Consider the following 16825-nt stretch of genomic DNA (forward strand, 5'->3'; position numbering starts at 1 on the left):
TCTGCAGTTCATCTCTAACTTCATACTAAGGGTTTAAATGCATAATGTCAGAAGGAAGGATATCTTACAAAATCTCAAGTCAGATGTTTTTTCTTAGAGAATCTAGATGAGAGATTCTTAACCTGAGTTCAGGAAACATATACATACATACATACATACACACATGCATGTATACATATACATATATGTATGTGTATAGGTGTATGTATGTATGTGTGTGTGTGTGTATATATATATATATACACACACATTATATATATATATATTTCATTTCTCTGGGCCTCAGATTCCTCATCTACAAAATGAATACATTGTCAGGAAGTATTAGATGAACTCTAATATCTCTTTTATCTCTGGATCCTATAAAGTTGGAGGAAGGGACAGAGGAAAGGGCATCCTCCTTCAAAGTGGGGCAGAAGGCTCCAAAAATAAAAAAGCTGGGGATTTTGAAATTCTCTAACTTTGCAATTTTACCTGGTCTTAGTTGTATTTATCTTCAGTTGTACATAGACAAAAAAGAAGCTGTGCCCAAAGCATTCTCTCTCTCTCTCTCTCTCTCTCTCTCCCCCTCCCTCCCCCCATGTGTGTATGTCTTTAAGAACCATTTCCAACTGAAGGTTACTTATTGAAGGTCAATCATAAATGGAGATAAAGTGTCACTAAAATAGTAATGCAAGCATAGGGAAGGAAAATCAATTTGATTTATAAAAATTCAGACACTCAACTTTTCATAAATGCCTATACGTTAAACGAGATACAGCTATATATGTCAACTACAGAGAAATCAGGATTTCTTTCTTTAAAATGGTCCATAGAATTGAATGTTCCCAAGAAGCCAGCTCAAGGAGAATGATTCTGTTCTGAGGCTCTAAGACAAAATAGAAAACATCAGCTTAAAGTTGCATACTGAACTGTCCAAAGCCACATCCTTTCAACACCTCTGAGAGCAAGTTCAAGCAATAACAATGCTACAATAAACTGAATTATTCCAAACACTGGCACTATTTCTTCAAAAAAAAATCTAACAGTTTATCTAGTATCTAATATTGATGTATTTTTTTTTTTTTACTAAACGATATCTGGTCTTTATAATGAACTTTTAAAGTTTTCAAAGCACTCTAATAGAGTGAGAAGGAGCTCTGGATAGAGTGTTGGAGTCAGAAAGACCTGTTAAAATCCACCTCAGACACTTACTAGCTGTGTGACCCTGGACAAGTCCTTTAACTGCTGTATGCCGCAGTTTCTGCATATGTTAAAGAGAGATAACAATAGCACCTCCTAAGGATGTGTCAAGATATTTATAAAGTGATTGGCAAATCTTAAGATTCTGTAAAAATGCTATCAATTATTAATACATTATCTATTGTAAGCCTCATAATAACTGTGCATTGTTTAGATATTGCAAGTATTATTTCCATTTTACAGATGAAGAAACGGAGGTACAGAATGGATGAGTAAGTTTACTACAGTCAAACAGCTAACAAGAGCCAGGGGCTATATTTAGATCTTTCTTCCTGATTCCAAGTCCAGGAGTCTGTCCACTAAACTATATTGCCACTCATTTCAATGCCATCTTTAAGCACTTTTCTTACTGAAAAAGGGAATGCAGAAATTAACAAGAGCCCCCAAGGAGCATAGAATGAGTAGGTGAGATACAGACTTGAATAGTGATGGTGGGAGAGTACAGAATTTGATGTTAAAGCATCTGTGGCCATCTAAATGACTTAGGTAAGTCAGTTAACCTCTGCAGGCCTCTTTTTCTCCATCTTCAAAATGTGTGTGTGTGTGTGTGTGTGTGTGTGTGTGTGTGTGTGTGTGTGTGTGTGTGTGTTTGTCTGAGTGTATATAAAAGAGAGAAGGGGCAGAGGGAAAGAGATGGGGGAGAAAGAGAGTTGATGACCTCTACAATCCCTTTCAGCTCTACATCTGTGACCCCAAGAATGCAGGTTAGAACACAATAAATGTGTGAAATCAGTCCAAAGAAAGGTTATGTGAAATCCAGGGGAGTACGTAGGAGATGGCATTTAAGCCAGACCTTGAAGAATGGGTAGCATTTTCATTACAGCAGTTTTAGATAAGCATTATTACTGAACACTCTTCCCTCATTAAGGACTACATAGAGATGCTTTCCTACATCTATGTGAGAGTTTTCAAAATGCATCTAAATTTTAAAGAGTGAATCATTTTCCCTATAGTAAACTATTGTACCTTGGCAAAAGGGAATTCATAAATCAGTTAAAAAAAATCAATCTACCAGTTAGTCTCTATTATTTATATGTATTATTATAACAGAAACCTAAAAGATAATAAATCGCCATCTGTGCTTTAACAAAATGATTGGAAGCAAAACACACTATAACCTATCAGTAAAGTGTCACATTTAAATGTCTTCTTTAAATGTTTACTAAATTAACATGTACTATAACTTTGTAGTAACACATCCTATCACTTTACATTTCCATAGGATGGAATGATCATTAAGTAACCATGTCTCACAACTGCCTACGTGGGGAGAATTGTATCTCTCCCGAAGTTGCTTTGTTTTACCCATTGAAAGTATTTTTCACTGAAATAAGAGAGACCTGATATGATCTACAACTTAGAAATATTTAAACAAATAAATACTTGAAGGAACTACACTTCAATAGCTATTTTTCCTCAGTCGTGTATTATGCCCAAGAAGTTGAGAGATGGTTGAAGTGATACTATCATCCGATGAAACTAATTATGTTGCCAAGGAGAGACATGAGCACTTTTACGAAAAGTTTGGTTTTTTCCTTCTTTAAGCTCTTGTATCCTTTTCACCGAGGAAAGGAACAGAAAAGGTATTGAGAAATTCAAAGATAACGTATTCTGGTGTAGCGAAAAAAATATGGATGAGGAGCCAGAGGACACGGGTTAAATTTGCTTCTTCGATGTTGTCATCTATAAAATGACAAGATGCTATCTAAGGTCTCATTCAATTGTAAATATTTTGATTCTATAAATGATCTTTAAATGTTAAAAATTGCTGGCTAAGAGATCTCTCAACTAGAAGATACTTAAATAAGTGCTGAAAGTGGAATAGTTTAGGGGTGGGGTGGGAAGGAGGATATTCTTAAGTGAATATTTAAATGATGTGGAAATTTAAAATGCAAAAGTGACTTGTCTGTTTTAGATTAAGGATGATGACCCAGAAAAACTTTAAAAGTATTGACCCTTTATATAGTGTTATAACAAAACTATTAAATTTTATGATTCCCCAAATTAGGTTTGATCTTGGGGTAATATTAGTAGCCATTGTTAATTCTAACGCTCTATTCAGTTGAGTGAAGGTAATCTTGATTTGAGAATAATGTCTATTCAAAAGTATGAGTCCTAATATAGTTTGTATTTGTGCTTATTTTATCTAGGAAAGTCTTTTTTTTCCTCCTGTATGCCTTTTAGTCCATTTCCTTAACCTTGAGAGAACCTTGAATATGTTTCTTATATGAGATAAGAGTATAGCAACAACTTCTAGTTTTCTCCAAGTGAGAAGGAGACACATGGTTCTAGCTTTTTCACCTTGAAAAATAGCCATCAAAATGACCTACTCGGCTGTGTCTTGTTGGTCCAGGGGGAGTAATAAATGAAACTACCGGCCAGAGCCACGTAAAAGCAAATCTATGACTCTGGAGCGAAGAAATGAGCTGAATATGAGATTAGTTTGAACATAGACTTTTCCCCCTCCCTAAGGAAAGAAGAATTCTCTATTTCTGCAAGGTCAACCTTTCCCTGATTTGTAAGGCTGAAGAGGAAGATGAATGAAATGAGTAGAGTATTTTACCATATACAGCACTAAGAAGTGATTCTCTGACCTTGTGAAGAAAAGTCCTATTTTCTGAATTATTCTTCTCTATACTCTTCATATAGGAGTCTTCTTTATGAATGTTTCATATTATGGACCCATGTTGTAGGTCATTCTAGAATAATGCTTACATAAAGTTCCTACCAGATAATCCCCTTCTTGTAATAAACATTCAGTGAGCAGCTTCTAGAAAACAGTCACACTATGTTAGACACTTTGTTTGCTAGGTATTTTGTGCTGTGTACAGAAGAAATGAAAGACATGATCCTTATACTCTAAGGTATTACAAACAAAGGGTCCAGAGACATACAAAGCAAACAGTTAAAGGTAACAGTCATAATAGCTAGCAGATATATTGCATTTTTAGGCTTGCAAAGTGCTTTACAAATATTATCTAATTTTATCTTCATAACAACTTAAAAGGTAGCTGCTATTATTATCCCCGTTTTACAGTTGAAGAAACTGAGACAGAGGTTACGTGACTTGCCTAGGATCACATAGCTAGTCAATGTCGAAGACTCTTGAAGTCTTCCAGAATCTAGGTCAAGCACTTTATTCACTTAGTGGATTACTCAGTTACAAAATGAAAGCTCCTTCAAGGGCAGAGGCTAATTTATTTTTGCCTTTTTATCCCCAGGGAATGGCGTAAATCCTGGCACACAGTAGATGTTTAATAAATACTAGCAGTTGAAGAATAGAGAACTTGAGGTGGACCTGGAAAGATGGATGGTGTTTGGATCCATGGAGAGGGGAAGATTGATTAGGATTGATTATTCTAAACAAAGTATAGCATGTTTGGGGATTTCTCCAGGTTTCATCTTCTATGGGAGAATGCAGGTTAGGTGCTAGACCACTGAAGTTCAACCACAAGGCAAGACAGCGCCTGGAAAAAAAAGAAAATATTTCATCACTGATCTCTTGCCTATACAGATCTTTGATCAGCATCTGACTTTCCTCTTGGTGTCTGAGCCAAGCACAGAGACATATTGAGAAAGAAATTGGAAATGATGATAATCTGTCCTATAAGGAGTAGGGAAAAATTGAGATCCCTCCAAAGAAACAAGATACACACACACACACACACACACACACACACACACACACACACACACACACACACACACACACACACACACACACACACCACTTAGGGATGGTTACCAAATAAGGATGATATTGTCCAGGAAGCTTGGCTTCTGCAGAAGCTCACTCATAGCACACATATTTAGAGTTCTTTCTGAGAAGCTATCAGCAAACATAGAACAAAGGACTAACACCAAGATAACTCAAAGTAGCACCATGTGCCTAACTTGTTTTTATAGCTTTAACGGCACCACCTCTTCTGCAGGGGTTGGGGAAGAGGGAGGGAGGGAGGGAGAGGAAGGACTCTCTTAATTAGACACGGCTGGGAAGGTAGTTTTGTCTCTTTGCCAGAAGGTCGGAAGTGATTTTACAACTCAACCAGTGCCTTCTGGCTGTGCCTGACTTGGCATGGCAGCTAGCCTCTGATTGCTGTCACATGAGGTGTTCCAAGAGCAAACACTGGACTTGGGAAGTGCATGATGAGTTCAGACAGAAAATGAGTAGATCTATTTGTAGCAAAGTAAAACAAGAATGCAGAACTGGGGTGGGGCCTGTTTAGAGTCCTGTGAGCCAGACCGAGGAGCTGTATCTTCATCCTCTTGGCAATGGGAAAGCAGCAGAGATAATTGAGTACAGGAGTGACATGATAAAATCTGTGATTTTTATATGGGATAGACAGATCATTGGCATGCTAAATTTTAAATAAATAGCAAATAATGGCCCAAGAAATACACGATCCTTAGTTAATTTTTTTTTAACGGGGTGGGGAAGAGTTAGTAGACTTCAAAATCTGTATGAGTCAGGAAAAATGAGAGCCGAAAGATCTATTTCTTTCTTGGGCTGCCATTAGCTCTAGAGAAGCATAGCTTCCAAAAATAAGGATTTATTTTTTATTGTTTACTTACTTATTAATACTCTGCCCTGGTTAGACTACATCTGGTATGTTGCATTTAGTTCTGGGTATCAGAATTTGAAAAGGATCAGGACAACACATCCAGATGAGGGCAAGTGGGGTTTTACGGGGCCTTGAATCCAGGTTATATGAGGATGTGATGGAAGAACTGGGGATGTTTAGCCTGGCAAAGAGAAGGTTCATATAGTAGCAATCTTCAAGTGTTTGTAGAGTGATCCTTTGAAAGAGGGATAGAAGACAGAACTAGGAACAATGAGTAGAAGTTTAATGCAAAGAAGCAAACTTAGTAAAAACTTCCTGACAATTAGAGCTATTAGTACAATAGATTGCCTCCAGAGGTGATACTTTCCCCCTCATCTTTCATCAGATTTTGGATGATAACTTATTAAGAATATTAGAATGGGGATTTCTTTTGGGTATGGATTATACTAGGTCCCTTTCAACTTTTAAATTCTGTGATAACAATTCTATAAATTGCATGGATTTCAACTTTGTTATTGTTGTTGGGGTTTTTTTTTTTACTCTTAGCCTAATATTTTATACCTGACCTTATTCCTTTTAGACTCTGTGTGTTAGAAGCTGGAAATGAATACCTTGCCCTTTTCGTCCTATTGTTCCTCATCCCTCACCAAATCTCAACTCTGGATTACTCCTACCATCCATATCCTCAATTCTTACAGCTGCTGAAAGGAGCTGGATGAAGTCGCAACAGAAATGACTAGGTCTACTACAAATGTGTTCTCTACCTTTATCTGGATGCTCTAAGGTAGTAAAGAAATCCTTTCATTCCTCCCTAAGCAATTTTCTCTCCCAGTACTTATAGAAGTTGTTCTAAAACTTACTTTATCCCATCAAATCTCCCACAATTCTCCTTTCCCTACACTGTCAGCCGATGATCTTCCTTATACTTTATTGAGAAAACTGCGTTGAGTACCCTTTTTCTCTTTCTATTCATTTCAAATCCAACTTTCTTCTTGTTTACTACAGTCTCTGCCAACAAGATGACTCTTGACCTTCCCAAGGACAATCCCTCTACGTGAGGGGTTACCCTTAATCCCAACCCTTCCTTGTCTTCTCCAACAAATTGGCCCTTAAATCATCCTCCCTTTTCTCTAATCTTCAATATTTGTCTATTATTTTTTTTCCTTGCTGCCTTCTGCCATCCTTAAAAATCCTTCTCTAGACTCTATAGTCCCCTTAAGCTATGATTCTTTACGTCTCCCTCAAATTCCTAGAAAAAGCTTCTTGCTTCATCTTTTCCTCTCACTTCTCAAACCTTCTACAAAGTTATCAATGATTTCTTTACTGCCAAATCTAATGACCTCTTCTCAGTCTAGAGAAGCATTTTCTTTGTCCAGTACAGCATCAGTCACTGTTGACCACCTTGTAAATTAATCAACATGCATTTAATAAGCATCTACTTTGTGCTAGATACTCCGGATACCATTACAAAGAATGAAACAGTCTCTACTCGAGGACTTTTCATTCTAATGGACCAAACAAAAACTAAATACAAGATGTAGACAGTATAAATATAAGGTGAATACATACTTATTATTAGTTAAATACAAGATAGTTTGGGGAGGGGGGAATCAGAAAAATCCTTATGCAGAAATTGGTGCTTGAGCAACAGAATAAAGGAAAACAGGGAATTAATGAGGCAGAGGTAATAAAGGAGTGAATTCCAGCTATGTGAGTTGTCCAATGAAAGGGTACAGAGAGGAAAGATGTGAAGAACAGAAAGAAGGCCAATTTGGCTGAATTCAGGACTATCGGAGGCAGGATAATGTAGAACAATGCTGGAAGGATGGGTTGGGGTCAGAAAAATAGGACTTTAAAAGCTAAACAGAGGAGTTTATATTTTATCCTAGAACCAATGGAGTTAATTGAATTGGGAATTTCAGAATTGAATCTGTGCTTAAGGAAAATTATTCTGACAGAATGTAGGATAGACTGGAGTAGTGAGAGACTCAAGGTAGGGGGCTATTACCATATATAAGTGAAAAGCAATAAAGGCCTGACTTAAGGTAGTATTTGTGTGAGTAGAGAGAAAGAGTCAAATGCAAGAGATATTGTAAAAGTAGAAATAGCAAGACTTGGAAATTGATTGGATAGGTGAGATGAGAGAGATTGAGAATTCCAGGATGATGCTGAGGTGTTGAAATGTGGATGGATGTTGGTGACTTTGATAGAATAAGTTCGAAAAGAGGGAAGGGTTTGTCCTCCTGAATTCTCTCTTCTCTGAGTGTTCATTATACTCCTCTCTCCTCTTATCCTTCTACCTTTCTGACTATTACTCAGTCTCTTTTGCTGGGTCATCATCTACATCACATTCCCTGGGTCTTCTTCTTCCTGCTTTTATTTGGTTACCTCATCTACTCCATGAGTTTTATTGTCATCTCTATATAGATATTAGATATATATTAGATATCTCTATATAAATGATTGCCTCATCTATATAACCAGTTCCAGTCTCTCTCCTGAGCTCTAATCCTTCATTGTCCAGTCCTGGTCTTATATCTGATTATTGAGTCCTTCAAACTGGATGCCCCATAGACATTATACTCAACAAGTCATGAACAGAATTCATAATCTTACACCCCAACCCAACTCATCCCTCTTTCCTATCCCTGTTGAGAGCACCACCATTCTTTTGGTCTCATGAGTTCAAAACCTTAGGATTATTCTTGGACTCTCTATTCTCCCTAATCCAACATTTTCAATCAACTACCAAATATTATTTTCATTTATCTCTGACACATCTCTCATGCCTATCCCATTCTCACTACTCATCCAGCCACCATCTTTGCTAAGACTCTCAAGAAGATTTTGTTTCTTCAATACCTGAGCAACTAAAACACATGGCCACGAAGCCTTTATTATTTGAACTGCTGTTACAACCTTCTAATTGGTTTTCATATTTCAACTGTCTCCTTTTTCCAATTCATCATTAAAGCAGCTATCAAAAAGATTTTACTAATACACAGGTTTGACCACATTAATTAGCTGACTGTAGTATCTCCCAATTGTTTCTTTTTAAAATTTAATATTCTGTTTTTTCCAATTACATGAAGAAACAGTTTTTAACCTTTGTGTGTATGTGGAAAATTTTGAGTTGCAAATTCTTTCCTACCCTCACTTCTTCCCCCCTTAATGAGAAGGCTTTTGATAAAGCTTATCCATGTGCAATTATACAAAATATATTTCCCTATTAGTCATGTTGTAAAAGACAACACAGACCTCCCCCAAAAAAGAAAAATAAAGAAAATTTTTAAAAAACAGTGTACTTTGATCTGCATTCATAATCTATCTCTTTCTCTGGAGGTGGATAGCATTTTTCATCATAGGTCCTTCAGAATTGTCTTGGATCTTTGTATTGTTGAAAATAGCTAAATCATTCACAATTGATCATAACACAATATTGCTGTTACCATGTACAATGTTCTCATCGTTCTACTCACTTTACTTTGCATCATTTCATGTAAGTCTTTCCAGGTTTTTCTGAAAGCATTCTGCTCATCATTTCTTAAAACACGATAGTATTCCATTAGAATCATATACCATAACCTGATAGGTGTGAGGGGGTACCTCAGAGTTGTTTTAATTTGTATTTCTCTAATCAATAACAATTTAGAGTATTTTGTATGACTACAAATAGTTTTTATTTCTATATCTGAAAACTGCCTGTTCATATCCTTTGACCATTTATCAATTGGGGAATGACTGACATTAATAAAAATTTGAATCACTTCTCTATAAATTTGAGAGATGAGGGGGGGAGGAGCCAAGATGGTGGAGTGGAAAGATACACATATGCTAGCTCCAAACCCACAGCCCATAAATTACCTGTAAAGAAGAACTCCCAACAAATTCTGGTTCAGCAGAAGCCATAGAACAACAGAGTGGAGGAGATTTCTGTTCCAGAGAGACCTGAAAAACCGAAGTGAAAGGTCTGTTGCACACTGGATCTGGAGCAGAGCCCAGCCCTGCCTTGGCTGCAAGGCACTGAGAGGAGCAGATCAGAGTAGGCTTCAGAGACAGAGTTTCCAGCAGCCAAGCAGGTCCCTCCACCCACAGGTGACAGGGGTCAGTGAGAGAGTCTTTTTGGGTGGCCGAGAGGGGAGTGGGGTATCCCCATGGCTCGGGCCTTCTAGGGAGGCAGCAGCGGAGGTGGCAGTAGATGGGGGTTCCCAAAGCAGGCAGGAGCCTGGATCCATTGTTGAAGGTCTCTGCATAAACCACCTGAGGGAACTAAGCCCCATGTGGTGGCCCTGCCCCCACCTGAGCACCTGAACTTAATCTCAAACTGAATAGCAGCCCCGCCTCCGCCAAAAGCCCTGAGGCTGGGAAGCAGCATTTGAATCTCAGACCCAAGTGCTGGCTGGGTGGATCTGGAGGCAAGGTAGCGGTGGAGAGGACACTCAGAAGTCAAGTAACTGGATGGGAAAATGCCCAGAAAAGGGAAAAAAAATAAGACCATAGAAGATTACTTTCTTGGTGAACAGATAGCTCCTCCCTTCCTTTCAGATGAAGAAGAACAATGCTTACCCACTGGGAAAGACATAAACATCAAGGCTTCTGTATCCCAAACAGACAAAATAAATATTCAATGGGCTCAGGCCATGGAAGAGCTCAAAAAGGATTTTGAAAATCAAGTTAGAGAGGTGGAGGAAAAACTGGGAAGAGAAATGAGAGAGATACAAGAAAAGCATGAAAAGCAGATCAACACCTTGCTAAAGGAGACCCAAAATAATGCTGAAGAAAATAACACCTTGAAAAATAGGCTCACTCAATTGGCAAAAGAGGTTCAAAAAGCCAATGAGGAGAAGAATGCTTTCAAAAGCAGAATTAGCCAAATGGAAAAGGAGATTCAAAAGCTCACTGAAGAAAATAGTTCTTTAAAAGTTAGAATGGAACAGATGGAGGCTAATGACTTTATGAGAAACCAAGAAATCACAAAACAAAACCAAAAGAATGAAAAAATGGAAGATAATGTGAAATATCTCATTGGAAAAACAACTGACCTGGAAAATAGATCCAGGAGAGACAATTTAAAAATTATGGAATTACCTGAAAGCCATGATCAAAAAAAGAGTCTCGACATCATCTTTCATGAAATTATGAAGGAAAACTGCCCTGAGATTCTAGAACCAGAGGGCAAAATCAGTATTCAAGGAATCCACCGATCACCGCCTGAAAGAGATCCAAAAAAAGAAACTCCTAGGAACATTGTGGCCAAATTCCAGAGTTCCCTGGTGAAGGAGAAAATATTGCAAGCAGCTAGAAAGAAACAATTCAAGTATTGTGGAAATACAATCAGGATAACACAAGATCTAGCAGCTTCTACATTAAGGGATTGAAGGCCATGGAATAGGATATTCCAGAAGTCAAAGGAACTAGGACTAAAACCAAGAATCACCTACCCAGCAAAACTGAGTATAATACTTCAGGGGAAAAACTGGTCTTTCAATGAAATCGAGGACTTTCAAGCATTCTTGATGAAAAGACCAGAGCTGAAAAGAAAATTTGACCTTCAAACACAAGAATCAAGAGAAGCATGAAAGGGTAAACAGCAAAGAGAAGTCATAAGGGACTTACAGAAGTTGAACTGTTTATATTCCTACATGGAAAAACAATATCTGTAACTCTTGAAACTTTTCAGGTTCTGGGTAGTTGGTGGGATTACACACACACACACACACACACACACACACACAGCACAGCACAGAGTGAATTGAATAGGATGGGATCATATCTTTAAAAATGAAATTAAAAGGTGAGAGAGAAATATATTGGGAAGAGAAAGGGAGAAATGGAATGGAGCAAATTATCTCTCATAAAAGAGGCAAGTAAATGACTTTTTAGTGGAGGGGATGAAAGGGGAGGTGAGATAAAAACATGAAGCTTACTCTCATCACATTCCACTAAAGGAAGGAATAAAATGCACACTCATTTTGGTATGAAAACCTATCTTACAATACAGGAAAGTGGGGGAGAAGGGGATAAGCAGGGTGGGGGGGATGATGGAAGGGAGGGCAATGGGAGGAGGGAGCAATTTGAAGTCAACACTCTTGGGGAGGGACAGGATCAAAAGAGAGAATAGAAACAATGCAGGGCAGGTTAGGATGGAGGGAAATATAGTTAGTCTTACAGAACACAATGATTATGGAAGTCATTTGCAAAACTACACAGATATGACCTATATTGAATTGCTTGCTTTCCAAAAGGAATGGGTGGGGAGGGAGGGATGAAGAGATGTTGGAACTCAAAGTTTTTGGAACAACTGTTGAGTATTGTTCTTGCATACAACTAGGAAATAAGAAATACAGGCAATGGGGTATAGAAAGTTATCTGGCCCTACAGGACAAAAGAGAAGATGGGGACAAGGGAAAGGAGGGATGATAGAAGAGAGGGCAGATTGGTGATAGGGGCAATTAGAATGTTCAGTGTTCTGGGGTGGGGGGAGGGGATAAATGGGGAGAAAATTTGGAACCCAAAATTTTGTGAAAATGAATGTTAAAAGTTAAATAAATTAATTAAATTAAAAAAAAATTTGAGAGATGGGGCCTTTGTCAGAGAAACTGATTATAAAACTTTCCTTGCAGTTTTCTTCTTTTCTTCTAATCTTGTCTGCATTGACTTTTCAATTTAATGTAATAAAAATTATCCACTTTATATCCCACAATGCTCTTTATATCTTGTTTGGTGATAAATTCTTCCCTTATCCATAGATCTGACAGGTACATTATTCCATGCTTCTTTACTTTATGATATCACCCTTTATGTCTAAATCACGTATACATTTTGACCTTATCTTCATATATGGTGTGAAGGTACAGATCTATACCTAGTTTCTGCCACTGTTTTCCACTTTTCCCGGTGGTTTTTGTCCACTGGTTCTTGTGAACTTGTCCCAAAAGTTTATATTTATCAAACACAAGATTAGCATGGTCATTTCCTATTGCATATTGTGTAACTAATCTATTCAACTGATCCACCACTCTGTTTCTTAGCCAGTTGCAGATTGTTTTAATGATTATTACTTTATAATACAGTTTGAGATCTGGTATGGCTAGACCACTTTCTGAAAGCCCAAGCAAAGTGGGATTTTTGTTGTTTTTTTTCTGGAGTTCAGTTTCCTAGGCTCAAGCTTAATTGAAAACACCTGATGGATAATTCACAGCTGTGCTGGGTCACATGAGTTGTCTTACCTTCTGGCTCTGAGCCTATTAGTTGAAAACTATATGTGCTGGGAAGTTAGTATTTTGCTTTGGTGACATAGTTTATGAGAAGGACCTTTTGATTCCCTGGATGGGAGTCTGAGCAGCTGTTTGTTAAGAACCCCCTGACTACTCAGATGCTGTTGATGCTCCCCCATCCAGTGCTCCGTGTAGGTGGTTGTGTTACTTTATCAGACAGTTGGAGCCCTGTCTGTTAATCTTCATGTTAATTTCTCTGTTTGTATTTTCTCCACTTTCAGGTTGTTAACTTTTCCCCTGAACTACTGAATAATTTATATATGTTTAATTAAAGAAGGATTGTTAACCCCTTTGAAGCTGTCTTTCCTTTATAAAACAGATCAAAGAATCTGTGCTAGCAGGCCATCCTGGGTATGCTGGGGTGCTTGTGACTACACCTTTCTTCACATTTTTTTTCATTAATTCTCTTGATGTTCTTGACCTTTTGTATTTCCACATGAACTTTATTATTATTTTTTCTAGCCCTACAAAATAATTTTGGGTAATTTGATTGATATGGCAATGAAAAAGTATGAATTCAGGTAGAATTGTCATTTTTATTAAATTGACTCAGCTCACACTTGAGCAATTAATATTTTTCAGTTGTTTAGATCTGACTTTATATGTGTGAAGAGTGTTTTATAATTGTATTCATATAGTTCCTAGGCTTGTCTTGGCAGGTAGACTCTCCTTTATTTTATATTGTCCATGGTTATTTTCAATGGAATTTCCCTTTCTGTCTCTTGCTGCTGGACTTTGATGGTGGTGGTGTTCAGTTATTTTTCAGTCATGTCTTCATGACCCCATTTGAAGATTTCTTGTTGAAGATACTACAGTGATTTGCCATTCATTTCCTTCTCCAGTTCATTTTACAGATGAGGAAGTGAGGCTAATAGGATTAAGTGACTTGCCCAGAGTCACACAGCTACGAAGTGTCTTTGAACTCATGAAGATGAGTCTTCCTAATTCTAAGTCCAGTGCTCTAACTACTGTACCTCCTAACTAACCATAGTTGTCCATAGTTATTTTAAATGGATTACTCTTTCTATCTCTTGCTGCTATACTTTGTTGGTAATATATAGAAATGCTGATGATTTATGTTGGTTTATTTTACATCTTACAACTCTGCTAAAGTTGTTAATTATTTCAACTAGAGTTGATTCTCTGGGATTCTCCAAGAATACCATCATGTCATCTACAAAGAGTGATAGTTTTGTTTCCTCATTGTCTAATCTAATTCCTTTAATTTCTTTTTCTTCTCTTATTGCTGTAGCTAGCATGTCTAATACAGTATTGAATAATAGTGGTAATAATGGGTATTCCTGCTTCACCTCTGATCTTACTGGAAAGGCTTCTAGTTTATCCCTATTACAGATAAAACTTGCTATTGGTTTTAGATAAATATTACTTATCATTTTAAGGAAAACTCCACTTATGTCTAGCCTTTCTAGAGTTTTTAATAGGAATGAGCGTTGTATTGTATCAAAAGCTTTTTCTGCGTCGCTAGAGACAATCATAAGATTTTTTGTTGGTTTTATTACTGATATGGTTAATTATGCTGATACTTTTCTTAATATTGAATTAATCCTGTATTCTTGGTATTAATCTCATCCACTCATAGTATATGATCTTTGTGATATAGTGCTAGAATCTCCTTGCTAATATTTTATTTAAAATTTTTGCATCAATATTTATTAGTAAAATTGGTCAACAGTTTTCTTTCTCTATTTTCACTCTTCCTGGTATAAGTATCAGCACCATATTTGTGTCATAAATGGAATTGGTAGGAACCTAACTATTTTTCTGACTAGTTTATATAGTATTGGAATTAATTGTTCTTTAAATGTTTGGTAAAATTCTTTTGTGAATCTGTTTAGCTCTGGGGATTTTTTTTAAGGGAGAGTATTTATGACTTCTTCAATTTCTTTTTCTAAAATAGGATTATTTAAGTGTTGTGCTTCCTCTTCTGTTATCTGGGCAACATATTTTTATAACTATTCATCCATTTCACTTAGATTATTAAATTTATTGGCATGTAATTGGCCAAAATAGCTTCTAATAATTGCTCCAAGTTCTTTGTCATTGATGGTCAATTTACCCTTTTCATTTTTGATACTGGTAATTTGGTTTTCTTCTTTCTTTTTTAAAAATCAAATTAACAATGGTTTATATCTTTATTTGTTTTTTATAAAAGCAACTCCTAGGTTAATTTATTAGTTTGATACTTTTCTTACTTTTATTAATCTCTCCTTTGACTTTCACAATTTCCAATTTAATGTTTTATTAAGGATTTAAAATTTGTTCTCTTTCTCTTTTTTTAATTGCATCTTCAATTTATTAATCTTTCCTTTTCTATTTTATTGATGTAAAAATTTAGAGATAAAAAATTTCTCCTAAGTACTGCTTTGACTGCATCCCACAAATTTTGGTATATTGTCTCATTGTCACTCTCTTTAATGAAATTATTGCTTGTTTCCATGATTTGTTCTTTGATCCATTCATTTTTTAGGATGGATTATTTAGTTTCCAATTAATTTTCAATCTATGTTTCCATGACCCTTTATTGAATGTTACTTTTATTGAATTATGATCTGAAAAGGATATATTTAATATTTCTGGTTTTCTTCATTAGGTTGTGAGTTTTTTATGCCCCAATACACGGGCAGTTTAGCTGCCATGTACCATTGAGAAAAGGGTATATTCTTTTCCATTCCCATTCAATTTTCTGCAGAAGTCTCCTATATCTAACTTTCCTAAAATTTTATTCACCTCCTTAACCTCTTTCTTGTTTGTTTTTTGTTTAGGTTTATCTAGTTCTGAGAGGATTTGAACCTAGGTTTTCCTGACTTCAAGTCCAGCACTCTAGACATTATATCATGCTTTCTTTCGGCATTTGGCAAGGATTTGGTACTCCATGTATCTTTAGCCTCCCTGCCAAGCCTTGTTAGCACCTCTGCAATTACTGTCAGGCCTTGCTCTTTGTAGCTTTATCTTCCTGACTGTGATGGAGGCAAGAGCTAAGCCCAAAGGAAAATCCGTACTAGGCTTGGAGGAGTGAGCAGAAAACAAGCGAAGAACTCAGACCACTCTCCTTCCTGTTAGTCTAATATATGTGTACAGAAAATAAAGCAGTTAAGACAAGACCGGGGATTTCATTGTAACTCCCAGTAAAGATACCTGATCTGATCTTATAGCTTTAGAGAGTGGCCTGGGATCCTAAGAGGCTATATGATTTGCCTAGGGTCACACAATCAGTATTTGTCAGGTGGGTCTTGAACCAGGTTTTAATTCAAAATTGGCTTTCTACCTATTTCACAGTATTTAATCAATTTTTAAAGATAGTGATGGAGATGGGGGAAGGCAGAGAGCAGTTGCAACAATTAATTTTACTCTGATTAAAAGTCAAATTACAAAACAGAGAGCTATGTTAAATCCTTCTTAATGCCAAGTAAGGCATTTCTTAAAGTTGTACTAGGTGATGCAGTGGAGAGAGCACCAAGCCTGCTGTCCAGAAGACTCAGTTCGAATCTAGCCTCAGAACCTTACTAGTGTCAGCTGGGCAAGTCATGTTAGCCTATTTGCCTCAGTGTTCTCATTTGTAAAATGAGCTGGAGAAGGAAACGGCAAATCACTCTTAAGTGTCTACCAAGAAAACCCCAAATAGGGTCATAAATAGTTAGACACAACTGAAATGACTGAACAACAAGGGACATTGCTTATAAAGTATTAAAAATTCTAATAAATAACATGAAGAATAATAAATTA

Source organism: Notamacropus eugenii, chromosome 2 (genome assembly GCF_028372415.1).
Source record: "Notamacropus eugenii isolate mMacEug1 chromosome 2, mMacEug1.pri_v2, whole genome shotgun sequence".
NCBI lineage: Eukaryota > Metazoa > Chordata > Mammalia > Diprotodontia > Macropodidae > Notamacropus > Notamacropus eugenii.